General features: G+C 43.1%; 1 long non-coding RNA gene across 7 annotated transcripts in view; it reads left to right on the top strand.

The window, feature by feature from the left end:
• Positions 1 to 1,924: 1,924 nt before the first annotated feature.
• LOC122464092 overlaps positions 1,925 to 20,935 on the top strand; it is a 67,432-nt gene continuing 48,421 nt past the window's right edge. Inside the window, exon 1 of one of the 7 annotated variants that reach the window (XR_006287963.1) lies at positions 1,925 to 2,173. This is a non-coding gene — a long non-coding RNA (uncharacterized LOC122464092). Of the gene's footprint in view, positions 2,174 to 2,211; positions 4,161 to 20,935 lie in introns of those variants that run through there. The other 6 variants (XR_006287964.1, XR_006287960.1, XR_006287966.1 and 3 more) reach the window with 6 other exon arrangements.

The following is a 20,935-nucleotide window of genomic DNA, read 5'->3' as shown; positions in this document are numbered from 1 at the left end:
CTGATGCTTTACTTTAAGCATGTGCATGAGTTCCAGTGAAGTCAAGCTTAAAGTTAAATTGTGCTTAATCCTGCTACCATTGAAGTCAGTGACATTGCTCCTGTTGAGTTCAGTGGTGCAGGATCAAGCCCCAAGTGCATTTTTCCCAACAAGTGTTTTCACCAGGTATTTTTTTCCCCTTTACAAAAAAAAAGTTTGAGCAATTTAAAAGAAATAAATTATTTCCAATCTTAAAATGAGCCCACAGAATGTTTATTACTAGGTTATAAAACTCTGAAAATAGGGGCTTATAACTGTAACCCTGATGGAAGAAAGTAATAAAACATTAATCCAGATATACTGCTTGTCTATTATTTTGGGGGTAAGACCTAGGGCCTGACCCTACAAATATTCCTCATGTTGGAACACAAATGACCTGTGCCTGCTGGTAATGGGGGGCAGAGTGAGGGCAGCCACCTTCAGCATGCTCAGTCCATTTGAGCATGCTCAGTACACGCCAAGCAACAAATGGGGGGAGGGGGGACAAGACCCCACATGCCACCCCATGTGTTGCCCCTGTGTTGGAATATACCATAACTTCATGCTCCATTTCCCCCCTCAAAAAAACCCCAAAACCAAAAACCCCAAAAATAAACTCAAACTTCTGATTAATAATCGCTTGAGGCACTTCTAACTACAGCCAGCTGGGAGGAGAGAGGACATTCTGTCTTCCCCCCATGATTGCCTCCTTTGCACCAACCTCTTCTTTCCTTTTATAACTCTGCCCAGATCAGCTATACAATAGGAATCAGGTAACCCCTTACATGCTGGAGCACTTTTATACCATGTCACAATCATGCTTACATGTTAGCAGGATCAGTGCCTGTGTTCGCCATTGATGCTGGGAGGGGGGGAGATTTTCATAAAATGACCTGCTCTGTTTCCCTCCAACCCACCCAATACTGAGTGAGACCCTTGAGGAAATTTTTATGCATTTAGCTTTTTCTTTTTCCCTATCATCTCCTTTAAACTATTAATTGCAGCTATTAATTAAAGGGCTGTGTACTGAGTCATGACCCCCTATGTTGTAAAATTATTACTTTGGCATCTTTTGGTTGAAAAAGCCACTTTAGCCCTAACCACTAAACTGGAATGATGCAAAATATCGGTTTTAATATATATGCTTTTAGCATAGGGTTGCCAACTTTCTAATTGCACAAAACTGAACACCCATGCACTGCCCCTTTTCCGAGGCCCTTCCCCCTTCCTCTGTCGCTCACTCTCCCTCACCGTCACTCACTTTCACTGCACTGGGCTAGGCAGGGGCGTGGGGGGAGTGAGGGCTCCAGCTAGGGTTGTGCGCTCTGAGGTAGGGCCAGAAATGAGGGGTTCAGGGTGTGGGAGGGGGCTCTGGGCTGGGGCAGGGAGTTGGGGTGCAGGAGGGGGTGTAGGCTCCTGCTGGGGGTGCAGGCTCAGGTGGGGGCCAGGAATCAGGGGTTTGGGGTGCAAGAGGGGGCTCCAGGCTGGGGTAGGAGATTAGGGTGCAAGAGGGGTGTGGGCTCCAGGAGGGGTCTCAGGCCTGGGCTAGAGGGTTCCAACCTGGGGCAGGGGGTTGAGGTGCAGGGTCTGGGAGGGAATTAGGGTACATGAGGGGGTTCTGACCTGTGGTGGGGGTTCCATCCAGGTAGTGCTTACCTTGGCAGCACAGCGGGGCTAAAGCAGGCTCCCTGCCTGCCCTGGCTCCTTGCTGCTCCTGGAAGCAGCCGCCATGTCTGGCCCCTGGGCTGAGGCACAGTCAGGCGCCTCTGCATGGTGCACTCTGTCTGCAGGCACCAGCCCTGCAGCTCCCATTGGCCACAGTTCTCAGCCAATCAGAGCTGTAGAGACGGTGCTGGAGGTGGGCCAGTATATGGAGCTTCCTTGATCATCCCTGCACCTAGAGGCCTCAGGGACATGCTGGCCACTTCCAGGAGCTGTACAGAGTCAGGGAGCCTGCCTTAGTCCTGCTGCACCACCAACCGGACTTTTAACAGCCAGGTTAGTGGTGCTGACTGGAGTCACCAGGGTCACTTTTCAACTGGGCATTCCCGTGGAAAACCAGACCCCTGGCAACCCTATCTTATGAAGTGATAATTTTACAGCCAGCATCTTGACCAACACCAGGGATTGAATGGTGGAGGGGTCACTTAAATAGGTAAGACTTTGCTGTTTGAGCTCAAGAGCCAGGTTCTGTAGCAATGGGCTTGTGATGGGATGGATTGCCCACATTAGCCCTACAAGAGCTGAATTAGGCCAGGTGGGCCTAATCAGCTCATTAGGCTGCAAGCAGGGGGCTCCTTGGGCTAGGTGGAGGCAACTGATTGGGAACAGGCTCACCTGTGCAGGAAAAAGCAGGGCCAGGCTATAAAAAGGAGGCTACTACTATGAAAGGCTGTGGGGACTTCCTGCATGGAGGAAGTTAGCTACTGATAAACCCAGTAGGAGTGCGAACTAGGTATGCAGGAAGAAGCCCAGTAGCAAGCAGTAGGAGGGTAGAGGGACTGTGGCTCCTTATTATAGAGTTCCTAGGCTGGAACAAAGTGTAGAGGATAGACCTGGGTTCCCCTAGTGGTCACTGGGGAAGGGAAAGGACAATAGAGGTGCCAGCCAGATAACATTTCTGGAAAGACTGTGAATTCCCTGGAAGGAGAGGACTTTGGTAACCTAGCCAGAGGGCCAACCTAAAAAGAAGAAGTTGCAGATCTAGAAGTGAGTGGGGCAGCAGAGTGAGACAAGATAGGAGAAGAAAAATACCACAGAGAGAGTGCAAGCTGGCAGGACTAATCCCCAGAGTGGCGAGAAGGAGGTGCTGCTTGTGGGGAGTAGACCATGTGATATGTGGTAGAGAATGGGCAAATGATCATCCCTGACATGAGGGGAGGTCAAGAGACACTAGAAACACTTTATAAGGCAGTGACCCTGATACAAGGGGAATAGGAAAGACTAGGAGTGTTACAGCTGTGGGGGATGAAGACACCTGAAAAGGGAGTGCCCCTACTGGGATGGGGGAGAGATGCTTTACTTGGATAGCTGAAAGTAAAGAGAGCCTCAAAGAATCTGTCCTGTGGGGAGAACAGGAAAAGGAGGTGTTTTGCTTGTGGTCAGCAGGGGCACCTATGGAGGGGATGCCTGTATATGAGCTGTGAGGGGAAGATTAGCCCAGGGAAAGAGTTTGCTTTAGGTGCTTGGAGGCTGGCTATATAAAAAGGTATTACCCTCTTAAGAGAGGGTCTAGTAGCAAAGGGGAAGGCAAGGATCCCAATGACACAGTAAAAAGGGGCTCAAAGATAAATGGATTAGGACAGAGAGGGCCCAGCTGGAAATAGGCATGACTCCAGAGCTGAAGCAGGCTACTGTAGGACCCAAACACTGGCATAAAAGTGTAAAGATGCGATGGAGGAACAGGACGGGCTGTGGCTCATGGTCAGGGACCTAAAACAAGAAAGGGATGACCTGAGCGTCCAGGTGTGGCAGGTGCAGGGTAGGTAATTTAGAGAATACCTGCTCACCCCAGGTTGTGGTCTTGAAGGTGTGTGATGGGGTGCACTCCCTATACTAGCCCTGCAAGAGCTTAATTGGGCCAGGTGGGCCCAATCATCTAAATTGACTGCAAGCAGGGGAAACTTAGGCTATGAGAAGGCCACTGATTGGGAACAGGGTCACCTGTGCAGGAACAAGCAGAGCCTGTATAAAGCTAAGCAGCTAGCTACAGAAAGGGGGATTTTGTTGCTGGGAAAGGCTGCAGGGAAGGAAGCTGAAGTCACCCCTTAAGTGGGGGGGAGTTGGAGGCTAGCAAACCTGAGGGAAGCTAGATGTGTAGGAAGAAGACCTGGGAAACAGCAGCAAGAGGTGGGACTGTGGCTGCTTGTTATAGGGTCCCTGGGCTGGAACCAGTGTAGAGGGCAGGCCTGGGTTACCCTACCAGCCACTGGGAAGTGACGTGGATATTGGAGGTGCTAGCCAGCAGGTCTGGAAAGACTGAATTCCCTGCAAGGAGAGGACTTTGGTCCAGAGGACCAAGCCACAGAGAGGAAGCTGCAAACCTGGAAGTGAGCGTGGCAGCAGAGCAAGACAACGCTGGAGGGAGAGCGTAAGCTGGGAAAGCTAATCCTCGGGGTGGCCAGTAGGAGGTGCCCCACCCTGTGAGTGGCCCCTGTGATAGGGCTCTAACACACTTGGCCCATCTGTAGATCTGGCATTGGGGGGGCACATGAGTAGGGCCCTACCAAATTCACAGCCAATTTTGGTCAATTTCATGGTCCTAGGATTTTTTAAACAATACATTTAATTATTTCAACTATTTAAATCTGAAACTTCATGGTGCTGTTACTGTAGGGGTCCTGACCCAAAAGAGGTGGGGTGGGGGGCGGAGAGTCTCAAGGTTAGTGTGTGTGTGTGTCGGGGGGGAGGCGTGCAGTACTTCTACCCTTGCTTCTGCACTGTTAATGGTGGTGGTGCTGCTCTCAGAGCTGGGTGGCTAGAGAGTGGCGGCTGCTGACTCGGAGCCCAGCTCTGAAGACCGAGCTGCTGCTAGGAGCAGTGCAGAAGTAAGGATGGCCTGGTGTGGCATTGTCACCCTTACTTCTGCGCTGCTGCTACTGCTGGGGCGCTGCCTTCAGAGCTGGGCATTTGACCAACAGCCACTGCTCTCTGGCTGACCAGCTCTGAAGGCAGCCCAGAAGTAGGGGTAAATTCTGTAAAATCAGCAGTGTCAAATCAAGGAGTTAAATAAAAACACACTCCTCATTGAGAATAAAAACAGTAAAGATCTATGTACAAATGCTGTTATGTTCACAGCCTACAAACAAAAGTTAGATTAAAAACAAAACATACTCTTGGTGGCAGGGTGAAATGTAGCACTACTTTCTTTTCATTCAGAATGAAAAGAAAAAGACCAAAACCAGAGAGAGACAAAGTAGGCTGCTCTCTAAAACAGAATCACAGCTCAATCTGCCTTGCTCTAGGATGGCTGCCAACTGACTTCTGCTAGGTCTAAATAATACGCTTTCTATAGAGCCCCATGTCTGCAAGCAGAACCAGGACCACCCCCAAAAATTAAAAGCACAAGCTACAGGGTTGTTCTGTACCCTTGTTTGCCATAACTGTCACCCATACAGACAAGGGTTCAATGCTAGGGGTTTAATGGTGGCAAGAAAACTTTGTCATGACTTCACTTGACTCAGCATCAATGTTATAGTGGATGTCTTGGATCAGCGCACTGCCTTGTGCGTTTGACTCTGAGCAATTTCCAGGCATGTCAGGAGGAGCAAAACCTGCAAGGATGTAGAGGCGGTTGATGTGGGTAGACTTAAGGCAACTTGTAGTATAGTGGCAGGCAGTGTTAAATACAGGGTCTAGCTTCTTTGTGTGAAGGGATTATGCCCATACTGCACAGGCATATTTAGCAGAGTAGCAGCAAAATGCCAGTGCTGTTGATCAGAGTGGATGGGTCTGCACCCCACTTCAATGTAACCAGCTTGCTGAGGAATGTTTTGTGTGCTAATCTTGGCTTTAGTTTTCTCAGTGTGGGCTCTAAAGGAGAGTGTTTGTTTGAGAATAACACTGGGGTATTCAGGATTTAAGAGCACATTTGCCCTCTCAGTTTTTGAGACTGAATGCACTGACTTGTCTTTGGATTTGCATGCGCTTGATTGGCTGCATAGTACTTGTCTCAGGTATTAAGTGCATTCATCAGGGTATTCTCTAATATGTCAAACTTCTTGTGCTGTATGGTGATGCACAGATTTTCTGCGTAGATAAAACATCTTGTGTTGAGGGCAGCTTGGCTGGTTATTTGTGTATCACCTACATTACCCAACTGCGAAGGTGTACCTTTGAGAGGCCATTCTTCTATTTGCCACAAATGTTAATGAAGAATCTCCTCCTCCTCTCCCTTATGGCCCATATTAGCTTTGATGTCTTTTCATTACCATTAGTACCTTGGCAAAGAGCCCACAATAATTATTGGTCTCTCAACTGCCTATGCTATAGCCAAACACCAATCCCATAATCAATCCCTTTTTATATCCATCTTTGTGTCAAATTCAGAAGCTGCCCAGTGCATGACTGACCCAAGCAAAAGCTAGCCTGTTCACTGATAAGTGGTTCAATAACTGGTGTCAGGCAATATAATAGTACCTGTTCAAACAATTTTAAAATATCCCACAGGAATGAGAGGTTGACAGTGTTTTGAGTCAGATGTTTCCTTACCAGGCTTCAAAAGGGCCTTACCTCGGCTTGTTGCCAGATTTTTTGCACCTTGAGCTGGATGAGACAGATATTTGACATGATCAGGAGCCACTTACATGTGTGTGGGCTGACTTTTTTAATCTCAGTTCAGATGTCCTCAGTTTAGATGCTTTCCCTGTTTTCAAGGCATTGATACTGCTATCTCCCTTCTCCATGGAGGAATTGGTTGCAAGATCTAGATTACTGGATGTATCCGGGGGTATTTGCCAAAGTGACCAGTTGATAATGGTCTGCTTAATCTTCCTATTGAATAGCATTTGATGGGCAATATGGTCAGCAGAAATGTTGAAATGATTGCTTATCTTTGCATTGTTGGTCTATCTACATTTTACTGTCATGGGTCATATCCATGGATTCTGTCAAGCTCTACCAGATTTTAGGCAATCTCAAGCTATTTCTGACAGATGTTCACCAGCAACCACAGTCTCATCTCCAAAGAGGTCATCTTGGAATTTTTGCTTGCATGCCTCATACAGTATGGAGTGTTAGCCCAGGGGTATGTTGTTTTTGACATCCATGAAGTGTTTCTCCTAGCAGATAGACGTACAGCTTTGCAATGTGGCAGTAGTTTTCAGGTATCAGTTCAATAGGACTGACAGCTAGGTCAAGATCTTTGGAGAATTCTGATCAATTTGTTCTCTTGAAGTTGAAGCAATGCCCGAATGACACAATGACGGCAGCATTTACCCCCATTCTAAAAGGGTGGCATTGCAATCTTGGAACTGGGTCTAGCACAAATGTTCTAGCCTTTGTTAGCACTATGCTAGGTCACATCTGTAGGTCAGGATTGTACCCATGTTTCCACCAGCCACAGTTAAAAGAACAAGGTAGCTTTGGGTCATGAATCAGGCTCAGCGGCCCACATCTCAACCAAGTTTCCATCATCCTTGTTCTCTGTTGAAATTGCCCATCATGATGCATTGCACATCTTGTTGTACAGGCAGGTCAATCAAATTAAAAAGTATCTCTGGTGGCTTGTAGGTGGATGTTTTGGACATCTTGTAGAGCTCAATGATAAGCTCTAGATGATTTTCTTCCATTTTATAGGTGGATGCAATCTTGATGCAGGGCTTAACAGGAGCCTTCATGTGGCAGCCCCCTGTCTGCCTTAAAGGCTGTAAAATCTGCTAAATACCTTGAACTACCACTTCCCCACTAGGTAATAGTGACTACAGTATAATTTAGGTTCAATATCTAAGGAGCAGGTAGGGGACCAAAAAGTGACTCAGTGACACTAAACTTTAGAAGGGGAGATTTCAGTAACATGAGAAGATTGGTCAAAAAGGCCCTAAGTAAAAAGTAATGACAGTAAAATTCTTAAAGGTAGTATGGATGTGACTTAAAGAACCCAAACTATAATTCCCTTGCTGAACATAAAGGGAAGTAGGGACAATGTGTAAGCCAATATGGCTAAATGGCAAGGCTCCAGAGGCTATTCGAGCCAAACAAATACTTCACTTTTTTGAAATCTGATCCTAGTGAAGCCAATAAACAGGAGCATAAATTTACAGCAGGCAGAATGTAAGAAGGAAATTAGAAGGGCCAAAATGGAGCAAATAGCTCACGGTTTAAAAAAACCAGGTGATTCTTTACAGCAGAATCGGGGAGCCTGCAAAGTAATGGTGACATTAATGAAACTCAAAGGTAGGAAATTAACACTGTTAAAAGGAAATACTTTTTCACGCAATGTGTAATTAAACTGTGGAACTCACTGAGGCCAAGAATTTAACACAATTCAAAAAGGGACTGGACATTTTATATGGGTATGAAGAGCATCATTAATTATGCTAACTCTGGATGACAATGTTGAAGGGATATGAAATGTCACTTCAGGGTTTAAACCTCCAACTACAGGTCAGGATGAGCCCTAATGGGAGGAGGGGCTCACTTACACCCATCTGCCTACTGCTGGGTTTTTACATCTCTGTTTAAATCAGCTGGTACAGGGGTGGGGGTCCCAGAAAGTGGTGGTCAGATGGGTTGAGGGCTCTGAGGGGCGTGGGAAGTGGGAGGGGGCAGATAGGGGGCGGGGGCTAAACTGTTTGGAGAGGCACAGCCTTCCCTACCCCACCTTCCATACAGTTTCGCAACCCCGATGTGGCCGCAGGTCAAAAAGTTTGCCTACCCCTGATTTAGATGGTAGGTTCTTCAAGGCAGGGATTGTCTCTTACTACCTGTTCGTACAATGATTCACAATAGGGCTGTGATCCCAGCTGTGGTGTCAATGGCAGTACTGGAATAAGTGTGAATTATAGCACTCATATGCACTTTACAAATATTAATAGATTTACACATCACCTCTGTATGGTGGGTAACTAGCATTAACCCAGTTTTACAGTTGGGGAAATAAAATCGATTAAGTAATTTGCCTAAAACAACAAAGGGAGTTACTATCTGAGCATTAGGGTGCAGAAATCCATCGTTATAACCCCAGGCTTAGTCCTCCAGATCATCCTGTCTCTCATGCTATTTGAGAAGCCCTCAAAGTCCCTGTTTCTCCTTTACTCTTTTCCCCTCTTCCTTCTCCTCTCCCCCTCATAATAAAAGTGAAGGGGAAAGGGGAACCAATAGTGAAGCAAACGCAATGAAAGCAGTGAGTGATAGAGAGTGGACAATAATGAATGTAAATAGTGAAGTATGAGACAAAAAAGGGAAGACGTGAAAAAGGAAGTGCTGAAAGGAAAGGGGGGAGGGGAAGACTACTCCTGGGTTTTAAACTTGAGCTCATTCCGTACACACGAAAAAGATAGAGAACATTGATCCTACTTGGTTTGGAGAATGAGAAAAGCCAGGTTGCAAATAACAGCCTTTCTCAGAATAATTGAACCAGGACTGGACAATTCAGCCAACCAAACATGCTGCCTTCCCATTCCTCACTAGACTGACACTGTATATCCTCCTCTGCATGTCTCCTAGAATGATCTAGACCACAGAACACCTTTTTAAGCAAGCTATCAGGTCAGACATTGGCTACTGAAACTGTTCCTAGCAGGAGTCCTATTACCCGATCCTCCACCTCAGTAAAAGGAGGAATGTCAAGTTTATAACTCATTATCCCCTTCTGATGTCACCTGGTGTGACGAGGGTCCCGGGACATGCTGAGATTGCTCAATTAAGGCAAACTGCAAAGAATTGGACAGACAATCACCAAAACAGGTGGTTTATTCCAATATTTAGATTTGCCAAGTCAGCAACAAAACAGCTTCTACAACAGGGGTCTCAAAGTCCCTCCTGAGAGACTCCCCACTGCAGCCCACAGAGGAGAGACGCAGGCATGATGCAGGCAATTTCTGTGGGAGGTGCCACCCCCCGCAGCTCCCATTGTCTGGGGGAGAGGGACAGAGATACAATCACTAGTTGCTGGGCACAGTCAGCCATGGAGGCAGCATCATTAGTTGCCGGGCGGAGTCAGCTGTGGAGGCAGTGTCACTTTTTCCCCACAATGAATATAAACAAGTCAAAATACCCAACACAACTATCTGATGCCCACCTTGCTGCAATCCTGACTGTTTCAACCGCTCAGTCACTGAGGCCATACCTCAACAAATTGACAGAACTGAAGCGTTGCCAAGTGTCTGGCAAATACTAAAAACACTCTGGCAGGCGAAGAATTGTATAAAATTGTATGATGACTTTATTATTTCGAAGAAATTTGAAATAAAAAATACAATATAAATGTTTTCTTTGCTGAGCACCATCTTCAGTGACATGAGGATCTGAGGACTGGCACTGGCCCTAAGATAAATTGAGTTTGAGACCCCTGTTCTACAATAACTTCTTACTCATTACCCAGAAGCCAGAAATACAGTTCCCTTAAAGCAACCCAGCCTTGAGTTCCCCCACCAGACAGTCAAATCAAATATGATGAAGATTACTGAAAATCTTGTTCATCATATAAAAAGTTCTACCAGTCCCACGGGATTGAACGCATTATCCCCCAGGTCAATAAATATCTCTGATCTTGCCCAAATACACACTTACAGCCAATTCTTATTAAGTAAACTAAGTTTGTTCTTTTTTTTTTTTTTTAAAGAGCATATTTGTTAAAAGATCATGCTACATACAGCTATGAATAAAGTTTTTAAGTTAGTTGCATAGTAGAGATGGTGAGCTCTAGAGTTGCAAAGAGTCCTTTCCATAATCAGTTCATCAGCTTATAGTTCAATAGTGGGGTGATCCAGAATGGAACTGGAGACTTCAGTCTTGAAACTCAAACTTCCCCTGATGAAGTTTAAGCAGATCTGAAATAACAGGATCAGAGCCCAACACTTCTTTCTGTAGTTCTCTGGCAGGCCATCGATAGCCTCTCGACAGCAGGCATGCCTTAGGTGAAGAATAGTGGATTTGAAGTAACATCCTTTTTCCTAAGCACCACTGATGATTAGCTGCATAGATTAACAAAAGGTAACTGCCCATCTCTCACCATTTACAGGTAGTTTACCACAAACTTCAAAGAGAAACAAAGTCAATGATATTACTACATTCACAGTTTATCTGAACATTAACGTCTTTTGATCACTGACTTAACAGAACATAGTGACAGGAACTGTCTGATTACATTGTTAACCTCGTACAAGATATACGTAACATAGACTACTACAATAATTATTGTTTTTCCAATTCTTTAACGATGTAAGTCTACATCTCAAATCTCTGGACTATCTAACATAGCTTTGCTAGCTAATTATAAGGAAGAGCTCTAATTACCATTTAAATACTATCATAATTTGTCTTTAAAGGTAGAATTTGGGTCATTTAGCCTTCAAGTTGCTTAACCTTTTCTGGATCAGTTTAACACCTGGCTTACAGCATGAGCTGTGTTGGGCTGGGCTGGGCTGGCCTGGCAAACAAGCTCCTCCTCCTTTTTAAAAATGGCCTCTGCCAAGCTTGTACTCTAAACGTAGATTCTCCAGGCCACATTTCCTGTACATGCTCATAGAGTCCAGAGTTTCTTACAACACTGTTTCTGCTATGGAGCAGCAACAAAGGTGCTCAGCATAGGTCAGTTGTAGGCTGCAGCCAAAGAGTAGGAAGTTTTGTTACCTTATTTCAGTACATGGTTTGCTCTTAATAAAGGGGTTATCTTGAAACCAGTCTGCTAATCGGTAACATGCTATAAAGCTGTTCCAGGGGCAGAGAAATCTAAGCCAGCTGCTACTCTACCATGTGTGACCTCCCTTTCATAGATGGTTTTTCTCTTCTTGATAGAAAAATAAATTACAACAATCTTCAGTGAAGGCAACTGACCTCTGGCTAAGCTTAGAGATAGTTACGTGCAACTGTGTGATTCTATATTGGGGAGATCTTGCTCATATCGCACAAGATTGTTTGTTAAAAGAAAGTTTCTTAATCCTGAGCTATCTTCCTCAAGGGAGGGAGTAGGATCTCTTCTAAATCCTTGGATTACGTGAATGACCTTCAAGCTTACAAATGTACTCACAATGCCAAAATGGCAGAAACTATACAAGAGAAATTCCTTTTATTTGCTAAGATTTTTCCCATCCTGTTTATTTGCCAGGCTATATTTAAAATGCCTTAAATATTGGGGGGGGGGGGGTTAATTTGTAGCCCTTTAAAAACCACTTGTTTTAAACCATCCAGTTGCTTATGTTTCTGAAAGAAACTATCCAGATATTTAAGAATGTTTGGCTACTGTATTAGTAGAGCTAAACTTAAATTTGGAAATAACGTCTAAGAACTCTGTTGTAGAACTTTTTAATATATATTATTTACCCTTGTCCCTTTTTTACAATCTTTGAAAAGCAAGCAATTTGGGAAGTTATAAGCCCTGATAATAAAGATGTAGAATAAAATATTTACTTAACTATGAAAGATGCAAGGAATTCAAAATCAATTGTGCAATCAAGACTGTTCTCCTGATATGTCTAGTGGAGTGCCTTTGTGAGGCTGCTGATTGCTAGCTATTGATATACTGGAGTTCCTTTTGTTTCGGTTACAAAATATGAAATTTGAGTCTTGTGTCTGTCATGTACAAGGCAACATAACACTTTAAGATTTAAATACAAGACAGGGAACATCTCTTCATATGGAGTAAATGAAGGTCACATGCTAAAGGTGGTAACCTTCACCTTTATTCTGACCCTCCCTTGGCTTAATGAATGCCCTATAAGTGTCTACTTTCATAAAAGCAACCCATCTGGGGATGACTTAAATACTCAAGACCTATAAGCCTTGCCCATAGTACAACATCACAGATGGAATTTACTGGGGTACTCTTAAAGTGGTGGGGGAATCATGCCAACAGGAGCAGGAGAAGGGTAAGATGAAGCACTATAATAGTTGAGAAGATGCTCTAGTGGTTTGGGTGCTAGCTTGGGATTTAGGTGACCCAGGTTCAAATCTCTACTCCACCCTAGACTTGTGTGACTATGGGCAAGTCCCTTAGTCTGTGTTTCGGTACCCTGTATGTAAAATGGAAAGACTGAGAAAGATATCATATGCTTCATGATCTCTTATTCAGATAATGAGAAAGCTTAAACATGGTTTTTACTGTTTTGCCTACAGGCCCCAATTGCACTAAGCCAGTAAGAGTTCCTGCCCAAAACAACTTGCAATATAAATAGATAAGACAGACAAAGGAAGTATTATCCTAGCATGATTTCATCTTGATTTAAATTAGCAAATAGGAAACTTTGTTATTTAAATAATTTTAACTGTTTTGCATTTGGCCGCCTTTGTTTGTTTTTTCCTTAGAGAGGTTGGTTCTCATGGGTTAGTAACCATTAAAACATGTTGCTTTGCAACTAAGAATAACCGTTACATTAAATTTTGGTGCTGCTTTTTGCAAACCAGGAGGATATGCTATATCTCTACACATTTTTAAGGAATTACATAGATTCTTAATTTTTACCTTTTGCATTAGGCTAGAAAATGGGGAATAATTGATTTCTTATATACTAGATCAGCGCTCCCAAATTGTGGAGAGCACCTCCTGAGGGGTTATGAGGCACATGCGGGAGGGTGCACAGCAGGGCCTGGACCAGCCCCAACAAAGGATGGAGAGGAAGTGTCACACTTCCAGTCCCGCTCTGCCTTCAGGCTTAGGCCCGTCCCCATGGGGAGTGCAACATGTGCATTCCCAGCTCCACCTTCAGCCCAAGCTCTGCTGCTGAGGAAGATTTGGCTGTGCAGTAATGGAGGGGGTGGGTGCGGACAGATTCCATTAACAGTAAGGGGAGGAGGCGCAACTAGAAATGTTTGTGTACTAGATGATTGATCTTTTACCTGTGATTTATTTCAAGCTCTATTTGGATAGGAATTCAAATGCAATTAAAATGCACAAAGCCCCATAGCATTTTAAAGTTTTTTAATCAAATAAATAAAATTACCTTAAATGTGTAGGATATATAAACAAAAATATCAAAGTTTATAAAAAACACATTGAATTTAAAACTAACTTTATGAAACAAAGGAAGTATGATCTGTGTTTAGTGAATTGAACTGATTATTTGTCACCATGTCCTTCTAGATTTTAGAACCAGTAGATCTCATTCTCTCAACTAACTTTTGCTTATATTTTGTAAGAGGACAACAAGATTTCCTGCTAGTCCAACTTCCTATTTTCTAACTTTGAATGAACTAATCGTTGAACTGCACTAGTTAAATAAACTGAAATGAAGAAAATATTCTCTCTGCACCTGGAGAAGAGGTTACTGCTGTCAAAAGCTGGTTGAGCACTTCAACAAACTCTGGTTACAGGTGCTTACCTAGTGCCTCCCACCAGTTTAGTGATTTGGTTTTCTTCAAAACATGGGCAGTGAACATGTACTTGAAATTGAAATTATATATATTAGTTTAGACCTTAACATAGGTTGTCATAATTGCAAATTTAATTTTAAATAGGTTTATTTTTTAATTTTAAAAAATCATTGATTTTATTCACTCTGTATTATTCCCTCTTTGCCATCTGTAAAGTGTGGTGAAGGGACATTAAGTGACTTGTCTACGGTCGCATAGGGAGTCTGTGGCAGACCTGGGAATAAAACCCTGGCTCCTAATTAATTGTTCTGTTCACTGGACCATGTAGAATCACTAAAATATTTCTATCCTAGCAGGGTGTTTTAAAAAATGCTCACTCGTCAGATTCCCTCCCTCCTGTAGTATTTTATTTTTTATTTCAGTGATCAAAATTTCTTTGCCATGCACAAAGTATTTTGTTAACTAGCCTGGGTCTAGCATGCTTTGAGTCTTTATGAATGTTTTTAATGTCTATCTAGACTTAGGCTGTGGATGTCTTTGATTTTGGGGGCAATGGAATTTGGACACAACTGTTGCTCTTTAATGAGAGGTCTTTCTAAAATGGAACTTTTTCCCCATAAAGTTATCAATCCTCTTTAAAAATACACTCCCTGCCTCTGTGGATTTTAATTCCTTACTGAGCAGACACAGTGAGATTCTCCTACGAGAGAATCTGAACATTTAACATGCACTTTCACTTTTCCATAATCCCTTCCACAGTTTAAAAATGAGTCTTCCTCTTGATAGCACTGTGCGAATGAGAAGGGAAGAAGGAAGCAAGCAGCTGTGTACCAAAGGCAGGTCAGGGGCCTCTAATCTTCTATTTTCTATATACAAGATTAAAGATCTGCTTTGAGTTTTGATTAAGAATCCAAAGTTAAAAGATTAAATACCAGCAAGCCAAATTAAAGAGGTTTAAATCCAATCTCAGAATTCATCAAAGTACCAAATTTTTAAGCTGTCATTACAACACTGGATTAGTGCAAAGCTTCCCTGAACCCTGATTTGATGTTCTCTGGTCCACAGTGTTACTCTTCCTAGAGTATATGCTCTGGACACAAAACCAGCTATTGTCTTGTATTCAAGCTCATCTCACCTAGAATTTTTTTAATATGTACACCCATGACCTGATTGATCTAGGAATGCTGCATATTTTTTGTGACCTGCATCTTGTACACAAGAAACAATGTGCTGTTCTGTATTATGCATTGTCACGAAATGTATTAAAGCTTAGTAAACTTGGCTATTTTAGAAAAAGTTCTCCTTAGTCATTCTGGTAATGATGCACAATATTCCCATGAGTTCCAGTTGTAAATACTTCCTTTCTGCATTCTAAGCTGCCTATTCCAAAGCTATATGTTACAGGAGAGTGGAAAAATGCAATCTATAACTTGGCTGAGGTGAGGTTAATATGGTCATCAGGCATAAGAAAATGAACTTGCCACTTCTTTATTAAAGTCTATAATTGATATACAGATCTCCATGGTGACTGAAATCTCAGTTTAAATGAATGAAAAGCTCAACATTTTTTTCCAGTTATCTTCTAATGCAAATTCTTATTATAATAAATTATACGAAATACAGCAAACTGTTTAGTGCACATGCTATAAAACACTAAGAAAATGTCCCCTTGGTTTGCTCATTCCTTTAACATTTTGGGTCTGTCCATTGCAGGGTACTTCTAGTATTTCGGCTGTTGCAATTACACCAGCATTAACATTATGCTTTCCTGGATTACAACCACAAAAGATCACTTAAATGCTGTACAAATCAAATCAATATTTTAATTTGCTGTTACAGCCTCTGGCAGAACTCTGATGTTAAATGACCCATCGAAAAATGTTCATCCAGAGACAACCCGTACTTGCCAAATGTGTATGCGGGGAGGGCGAAAGAATGGTACAGAGTGAGGGCAGTGGCTTCAGCAGATGTTACTAAGCATGCTCAGTACAAGCCAAGCAGCTACTCGGCGGGGAGAAGTATGAGGGGTCACATGCCCCCCAAACACACACATTGCCTCTGCGTAAGTCTTAGACTGGATTTTTGTAATATTAAATTTTTTTTCAGACATAAATGTAATATCGTATCAGGCATTATTCTATGTATTTTCTCCAAATATCAGGTTAACATCGAAGACATGCCAATGTACTGTTCAGAAATAATGCAGTTAATTCACTTTTCAGGTGCTTTATCAAATGCAAAAATATATTAAGGGTTTATTCTCCATGGCCCATCTCCTCTTTCTGCTTGATCTTGGGCAGGGTCAGGGTCTAAATTGGGCAAAACTCCTAACTTTAACCTGGGATTTCACTGCTGGAGCTGAAATCTAAGAGCAGAGCTATTCTTAGCTGACTATCTTCACACATGGCTGGCTATGAGGATTTACAGTGTTAGAAGCCGGATCTATAGGTCTCTGAGCAACTGGCACATCTATGCTGCCCCTCCATAGGTCTGGCAGAGCAGGCATCAGCCTTGTGGGGCCAGGCACCACTGGTTGTCCCAGCCACAGAAGCCCTGACTGTTAGAACCTACCATGTTCCTGATTGGCCCAGGCACACTCCCTTAGGCTTTAAATAACCACCTGGAGGCAGATCCTTGACCTGCTGCTAAGACAGACCTTGCCTTGTTCTTGTTTCTTTCATCTTTGCCTTGTTCCTGGTCCCTGTTTCTTTGCTTTGTTCCAGCCCTGACCCAACCTTGCCCCTGCCTTTTCTGACTGTCAGTTCTGGTTCTTGTTTGACCTTTGGCAAAGGCATTTGGTCTCTGACTCTGGTTCTGACCCTTATCTCTGGTATTCAGTTTCTGATTCTGAGCCTTGGTTCCATTTCCTGGATTCTGATGCCTGGTCTGACCGCTAGTCATTGACCACCTACACCCTGGTTCCTCTCGCTGGCTTTCTCATCCATGCTGGGGAGAGGTTCTGGAAACGCAGGCCTTTCCAGACCCGCTACAAGGAAGGGGCCAGTCTCCTCCTCCCTATACTCTTGGTCTTCTAGGACATAGGTTACCAAACTCAAAATACCTTGGATAAATATCTGTGACTCACCTGCATCTGTAAAATGGGGATAACACTATCCTGATGAGTTAGTCTGTGCCCCATACAGCTTACATTCTATCTCTTAGTATATGTATGTACAACACCTAGCATAATGGGTTACTGATCTCAGTTAGGCCTCTAGGTGTTGCTGTATTATAAATAACTATTAATAATCATTTAGGTTGCCTGCACCAACTGATTTAGCAGGCATGCATTTCTGCAGAGGGTTTGCCTAGTCTCATTGTGTAAGATTAATGCTCTCTTGTAAAAATGCAAACAATTTTGTAAACTGAAATGATATAAAACTTCAATTGAATTTATTTTGTGGGTTTTTTGCTTTAATCTTTCTAATGACTTTAGCGGCTAAAATTAATGATCATAAAGATGCACTAAGATCACATCCCTTTTCCCCTGTAAAAAGCCTAAGTGAATGAATGTTGCATGGAGGCTTCAATGAGGCTACTGTAGCTTCAAGATTATTGCCCATATGTGTGCACAGAGGGGTGGGCATGAATTGCCCCCTTGGAATTGATAAGCCTTTTAAAAAAAAGTCTAAGACCAGATGGCTCCGAAGATTGGCATTAGTATATCCCAAGACTTGTTACTTTGAATCCCACCCACTGGTGGGCTTTCAACAGTATACATGAAATAAGTTGGTCTTCAGTCTGAATAGCGAACGTGTAATCACCAGCTGTGATAGTGGTGTGTGCACTATCAGAGAGGACAATGACCAGACATTCAGAGACTGCCCTTGGCTGTGAACTCTCCAGAAGGGAATTGAGGCACCACAGCCTGGCTATGTATAGGAGCTTGGGGCATCCTTCCCTCAGAGTGTCTAGAATCTTGCTTTTTCCTCACTTTCAGTTTGGCTGCTACTTAAAGCCAGCTTGGAGGGAAGGGGGTCTGTAATTTTCACTTGCCTCCCAAGTCAAATGCCACTTTACTCCATGATTCTTCACAGGGGTTCTTGATCTCTCTCTGTATGAGAGAGTCTTTAATGTGAAGCATTTTAACACAGTCACGTCCCTTTTTGATACTATACAGTTGTCTTTACTTTGTATCTTAAAGAAATATTCTTCAGAATCATGCTGCCTTCTAGGATCCTGGTCCCAGAGGAAATGTCAATTTTTTTCTTTGTGATCTTCCCACAAAGTGGCTTAATATGCACTCAAGATTTTTTCAAACAACAACAAAAATTCAGATTGACAAGGTTCTCTGCGAGAATGTTGTCCCTGCTCTTTGATTGATTTAAAGATGTAAAAAATTGATTTACATTGTTGCCATCCTGATACTGGCAGTTTAGTACTCCTCTATCTTCTTGAAGTTCTGTTGTTAATGGCTTCATTTATGTATATCTGAGTTGCAGAGAGAAAAGGAAATCTCTCCTAGTGAACTGGCTCCCAGGAAGAATGTGTTTGTGTAACTTGTTTATTCAATATAGATAAATGCATTAATGCCATCTTAAGGTTGAGATTTGAAACAGACAATACCCATACAATTAAAAAGTTAAAGCGTTCACACTAGCTTAGCTCTCTCCCCTTGTGCACGCATCATAAGGACACCTGGCCAAATTCATGTCTGGGGTAAATGGGCATAGATCTATGGAGGTTGTGCCTATTTGAGTCACCTTGTGAATTCGGCCACATAGTCTTCCATTTCATAATCTTAACATGTGAGATTGTAAATAGTCATAGATTCCTAGGCCAGAAGGAACTATTTGAGATCCTCTAATCCAATGGTTTTCAAAGCCGGTCCGCCACTTGTTCAGGGAAAGCCCCTGGCAGGCTGGACCGGTTTGTTTACCTGCCGCATCCACAGGTTCGGCTGATCGCAGCTCCCACTGGCCATGTTTTGCCGCTCCAGGCCAATGGGGGCTGCAGGAAGGACGGCCAGCAGGTCCCTTGGCCCGTGCTGCTTCCTGCAGCCCCCATTGGCCTGCAGGAAGCAGGCCTGTGATATAGAGGAGTTCAGAACTTCCCCAAAATAATTCCTAGAGCATCTCTTTCAGGAAAAACATCCAGTCTTGGTTTAAAAATCCATGGAGAGGCCACCATGACACTCTTACCCCAGTGTCATGCTGGAAGCTCATGGTCAGCTTATCATACACTATGACCCCCAAATCTTTTTAGGAATCACTGCTTTCCAGGATAGAATCCCCCATCCTGTAAGTATGGCCTACATTCTTTGTTCCTAGATGTATGTTTACATTTAGCCATATTAAAACATATATATTTTTTGCTTTGTGCCTAGCTTACAAAGCAATCTTATCAATGACCTGTCCTCTTCATTATTTACCACTGCCCTCATTTTTGTGTCATCCGCAAACTTTATCAGGGATTACTTTGTTTTCTTCCAGGTCTGTCATAAGTATAAAGGGAAGGGTAAACCTCTTTAAAATCCCTCCTGGCCAGAGGAAAAATCCTCTCACCTGTAAAGGGTTAAGAAGCTAAAGATAACCTCGCTGGCACCTGACCAAAATGACCAATGAGGAGACAAGATACTTTCAAAAGCTGGGAGGAGGGAGAGAAACAAAGGGTCTGTGTCTGTCTATATGCTGTTTTTGCTGGGGATAGACCAGGAATGGAGTCTTAGAACTTTAGTAAGTAATCTAGCTAGGTATGTGTTAGATTATGATTTCTTTAAATGGCTGAGAAAAGAATTGTGCTGTATAGAATAACTATTTCTGTCTGTGTCTCTTTTTTGTAACTTAAGGTTTTGCCTAGAGGGATTCTCTATGTTTTGAATCTAATTTCCCTGTAAGGTATCTACCATCCTGATTTTACAGGGGTGATTCCTTTACTTCTATTTACTTCTATTTCTATTAAAAGTCTTCTTGTAAGAAAACTGAATGTTTTTTCATTGTTCTCAGATCCAAGGGTTTGGGTCTGTGGTCACCTATGCAAATTGGTGAGGATTTTTACCAAACCTTTCCCAGGAAGTGGGGTGCAAGGGTTGGGAGGATTTTGGGGGGTAAGTCGTGTCCAAACTACGTTTCCCAGTAAACCCAGTTAGAGTTTGGTGGTGGCAGTGGATATTCCAAGGACAAAGGATAAAATTAATTTGTACCTTGGGGAAGTTTTAACTTAAGGTGGTAAAAGTAAGCTTAGGAGGTTTTCATGCAGATCCCCACATCTGTACCCTAGAGTTCAGAGTGGGGGAGGAACCTTGACAAGGTCATTGATAAAAATATCAAATGGGGTAGGACCAAGAACTGATCCCTGTGGGACCCAACTGGAAAAAGCCGCTCAATAATTCCCCATTTACCATTACAATGAGACCTATCAGTCTGCTAGCCTCTGATCCATTTAATGTGTGCCATGCTAATTTGATATCATTCTGTTTTTAATCAAAATGCCATGCAGCAACAATGCCTTACAGAGGTCAAGGTATATTACATCAACACCATTACCTTTGTCAGCAAAATTTGTAATCTAATTTTTTAAAGAATAGTTAGCTTGACAGGATCTATTTTCCATAAACCCTTGTTGATTGCTATTAATTATATCGCCCTCTGTGACTGGTTCCCCAGTGTGCAACCTGGAACTCGGGTACTGCTGAGCCCTCTGGCATGCCAACCTGGGCTTCCTCTCACACTGATAATGTGACAAGCTATAAACCTGTCCAGGTCCTGCACCAAGTCACATAAATGCTTCTGCCAGTCACTCATGAACCAACAATAGAGAGGCTCCAGCCAATTCCCTGCAGCTCCCTGGCCTAGGAACCCAGAGCTGTACCATCTTACCCTTGTTAAAGCCTGGCCAGTGTAAGGTTATTACCCAATCCACCACTTCTACAAAGGAAGGTGGATATGCACCAGCTCTTGTAATCTGAGCAAATTTCCCAAGCACTTCAACCAAAATGCCTTGTTTTAGG

The sequence above is a fragment of the Chelonia mydas genome, chromosome 1 (assembly GCF_015237465.2).
Source record: "Chelonia mydas isolate rCheMyd1 chromosome 1, rCheMyd1.pri.v2, whole genome shotgun sequence".
Classification (NCBI taxonomy): domain Eukaryota; kingdom Metazoa; phylum Chordata; order Testudines; family Cheloniidae; genus Chelonia; species Chelonia mydas.
The sequence above is the reverse complement of the archived record's forward strand: the minus strand, read 5'-3'. Positions and strand labels throughout refer to the sequence as shown.